This window comes from Haematobia irritans, chromosome 2 (genome assembly GCF_050003625.1).
Source record: "Haematobia irritans isolate KBUSLIRL chromosome 2, ASM5000362v1, whole genome shotgun sequence".
Lineage (NCBI taxonomy): Eukaryota > Metazoa > Arthropoda > Insecta > Diptera > Muscidae > Haematobia > Haematobia irritans.
Window position 1 is genome coordinate 83,519,135 of NC_134398.1, and position 4,850 is coordinate 83,523,984.

The following is a 4,850-nucleotide window of genomic DNA, read 5'->3' on the forward strand; positions in this document are numbered from 1 at the left end:
TACCTACTATATACACACGACGTTCCACTAGAAAACGACTGTTTTATTGGCACTTTTGCTGACGATACAGTCTTAATGTCATCTACAATTTGCTGACGATACAGTCTTAAATCAACAACAGAATCGACAAAACGCTTACAAAAATGCCTTAATTGCGTAGCTAAATGGACAGAGAATTGGGGTCTAAAACTGAACAGTGAAAAATCCACCCATGTTGATTTTGCTCATATAAGAACTAATTACAAACCCTTATACATAAAAAACAAATAAATTCCACACTCAAACTCAACCAAATATTTGGGAATGTTGCTAGATTGCAAACTAAATTGGAAAGAACATGTAGAAAAGAAACGAGATGAGATGGAAATAAAATATAGAAACCTACATTTGCTAGTAGGTAGAAACTCAATTTTATCGTTGGATAACAAATTGATGATTTACCAACAAGGCCTGAAACCAATATGGCTCTACGGAATACAGATATGGGGATGTGCGAAAAATAACATAATTGAAAAAATTCAAGTCTTTCAAAAGAAAGTTATTCGGCAAGCGGTAAATGCACAATGGTTTATCCGAAATAGTGATCTTCATAGAGACTGAACATCAAATACGTCAAGGAAGAAATAACATCCTACTCCAAAAAACACCAAGAACGACTTCAGGCACATCAAAATGTGGAATAGAGGTGTGCGCGTGACACGAAATTATCTTGACACGCGTGAATCACGTGAGTCGTGAATAAAATCTGAAGCAACTCTCGTGAATGTGCGTAAATGGGACTAAAACAAATATGTCATGCGTGAGTGTGAGTGAGTAATAAAATCGGTTCGTGAAAATTTCTGCAAAATCACGCTCACGAAAAAAAATCAAGATTTAATTCTTACTCGTATGTTAACTGAAATTGATTTAGTTGTCGAACTATATTTTATTTATGAATTTTATTACCCTTGCTCATTCCCGATGGGAAAATGCCATGAGTCTCGTGAATTTGTCGTGGATCACGTGAATTGTCGTGAATCGTGCGTGAGCGTGAGTCTGTAAAAGTACTTCGTGCGTGAGCGTGCGTGATTACTGCTTTTCATTTCGTGAATGTGCGTGACTGGGAGTGGCTACGACACTTATCGTGCGTGAGCGTGCGTGAATAAATATTTGTCTTCGTGAATGTGCGTGAGTGTGAGAGAAATTTCACTCACGCGCACACCTCTAATGTCGAAGCAACCAAGCCACACGATTTACTAAACCGGTTCATCAATTGGTAACACATTATCATTTTTTTCTTTCTCTTTAACCTTAATTTAATTTTGTTTTATTAAATTAAGTTCTTACATTTAAAAACACACTGACATAAACTACTAGTTAGTCACAACTGTAAAAAGACTAGTTGTAGTAATATAATAGGCATGTAATACAATATTTGTGCTTAAATAAAAAAAACCCTTAGCTTTGGCACAATATACATATGTAAATATATCATTTTTGACACTCTTGCCATTTCAACAATATTTATCCGATTATTATGAAATTTGGACTCAGTGGCAAATTTTTCGTGCTCTTTCGTAATATGTACAAATTTAACAATATTTTATATATATATATATATATATATATGTATATATATATATATATATATATATATATATATATATATATATATATATATATATATATATATATATATATATATATATATATATATTATATATATATATATATATATATATATATATATATATATATATATATATATATATATATATATATATATATATATATATATATATATATATATATATATATATATATATATATATATATATATATATATATATATATATATATATATATATATATATATATATATATATATATATATATATATATATATATATATATATATATATATATATATATATATATATATATATATATATATATATATATATATATATATATATATATATATATATATATATATATATATATATATATATATATATATATATATATATATATATATATATATATATATATATATATATATATATATATATATATATATATATATATATATATATATATATATATATATATATATATACCAAACGACAGTTTGAGATCATGCTAAATTTTATGAAGGAGCATCCGCAGTTGGCTAAGGGTTACATCAAAGCTCCGGAAGCCAAACAAGCCACCAATAATTAATGGTCTCGATTGACAGAAGAGCTAAATGCAGCCGGTCCCCCAATGCGGGAAATGGTCAGTTTGAAAAAGGTATGCAATTGATAGTTTGCCCATAAATGGAAATTAATTATTTCTTTTTAGGTTTGAGCGGATCACAAGACCCATCTTAAGGGCAAACGACGAAAGAATCGAATTAAAGAGAGATATGTTAGAAATTGAAATAAACCTATGGATTACTAAATAAATGAATAAATGATTACTAATAAATGCATGTTATAGATTGTTTTTTATTTGATTTCTTAGAGATTGGGCTATGGCTCATCTTCATTTTCCATCCAAAGGGCAAACGAATCCATTTTTGTAACGCACAAATATTATTTACTTTTTATTTTAATTGTTTTGACATTTCATGTAATAGATGTTGCCAACTCTGAATAAAACATTCGAAAGTACTGCCAAAAATGTTAAGAAATAGTGAAATCACTTTTCACTCGATTCAAAACTCTTACATGGTAAGACTATAAATTCGGATCGAATACAACTTTCGAGTTGTTCAAACTTTCGTAACCCCCCTGTTCGTACATCAATACCTTTATGGTATAGATAATAATACCGCTTAGGTGTTATTTTCATTACCATATTGGTACTTTCATAATACCGAAAGCTACTTTCATGCTTTGCGTACCGGCTGTACCATTCGGTATTGACATTGTACCATATGGGGTAGGCTAACTATCAATAACGTACGGTATCGTTTTGAGACCGTATGGTAATAATTTTTCTATGGGTGCAGCAACAAAAAAAATGGTATAATTTCAGCAGAAAAGAATTCAAAGAAGGAAACACAGCAATCGCAGCACTCTCGTTTGTTGGCAGTGCCGAAAATGCCCGCAATTTGCCTCTATGCGTGGCGCTATTTCCACAACAAAATTCGACGCCTTTTCGCACTTTTGCCTGTTTTTTTTTAGAAAAGAACCTAAAAAGTACATTTTCGGGCAAAAGGTGTTAACGGCACATCTACCAATTACAGTAGTTTACACCAAAAATGTACATTGGATGAGAGGTGACTTTTATGTATTTTCATCTGCTGAATCCGAAAATAAAGGTTACAAATTTTTTATGGAACAGTTTTTGAGATATCTTTATATTTTAAGTTTTTCGTCCTTTTTAACATCTCAATACCTTGTATTTATGTACTAACAACCATATTATCGGACATTTCTAGCTCGAGATATGATTTTTCTAGTGGAAAACTAAAAATATAAGGATATCTCAAAAACTGTTTAAAAAAATTTTGCCTTTATTTTCGAATTCAGCAGATGAAAATACATAAAAAATGTCACCTCTCATCAAATGTACATGAAAAAATATTATTTTGTAAACTTGTGTTATCTAGGGCTGTCATTCGGAAACGATTTTTTTAAATCCTGGGATTCGGGATTTCTAAATACAGAATTGCAGGATCCCGGGATTTTTTACGGGATCCTGAAATTTTCGGGATTCTCTAAATATTTTATGTAATAACAATCTACATCGCCAAAAAATTGTTGTACATTAAACCAATTTAATTTCATTCAATTTTATTGACTAAAAATAACAAAAGAACATAAGAGTTAATTAAAAAAAACAATTACAAATTGCTATAGTACTTAAGAAACACTTAGTTCAACTGAACAATGTGATGAAAAGAAAAACAAAAAATTATAACAAAAATAAAACCCAATTTCATATCACTATCTTACTCAGCAAAACATTTTAAGTATATTTTCGTACACTTGCGTTAATCCTTTTGTACTGCATCGTTTTAATTAACTTCTTAAATCTATCAAGGCATCCAAATTTTTATCAAATAAACTCGATCTTGCCATATTTTTGACCGACATTTTATCATTGCTTTTTATTTTATGTGACACAAATTCCATTTCACATGAACTCATTGTTCAAAGGATGTTCTTATCGTTTAGTTAGATTTTTGATGAAATTGTGCTTTTTATAGTATCCCAGCAAAAAAAATTTGGAAGTTCTTCGCAAGGCACAACTTTAAAAGAACTTCCAAAAATGCTCTCCCAAAGACGTTCTTTATTTTAACTGCACAGGAAGTTCATTTGAGTCGATTTATTTATAACTCGCTTTTCTCATATTTTTAATGGGAAATTTATTGTTTTGTGTTTCAAATAGTTTAAAAACATATTAGGAATTAATAAAATGGTACAAATTATTTAAATTTATCAGAAAAAAAGCTAAATCCTTTGTAGAAAAATTTCGAATTTTTGAAAATATTTGATCAAAAAGTTCCAGACAAGCGTTATAATGCATTAAAAATCATAAAAAATTTTGAAAATTATTTATTTGTCAAAATATCACAAAATTTCTTAATTCACATCCAAAACACTGAATTCGCTTCACACCTTAAGAAGTGATTCTTCACACCTTAAGAAGTGCATCGGCTGTTGAAATGGTGAACATCCGTCCTATGACAAGCCCATGTTAAATTCATCGCTTCTGCGTCAATTTGGCGTTGTGTTTTATCCAATTTAATGGAAAAATACTAACTTGGATGGATTAATATAAGGAACAATGCCCCACTGTATAATCCTGCCCAGGATATTTTGGTATCGGGAGAAAGGGCGTGTCGTGTACTTTATGTCTAAAAAGCCACTGTGCAATCC

General features: G+C 29.6%; 1 long non-coding RNA gene across 1 annotated transcript; it reads left to right on the forward strand.

The window, feature by feature from the left end:
• Positions 1 to 2,457, forward strand: LOC142223106 (uncharacterized). Its single transcript, XR_012718568.1, has 3 exons — positions 1 to 1,563; positions 2,110 to 2,271; positions 2,323 to 2,457. It is a non-coding gene; the product is annotated as an uncharacterized LOC142223106 (long non-coding RNA).
• Positions 2,458 to 4,850: the final 2,393 nt, after the last annotated feature.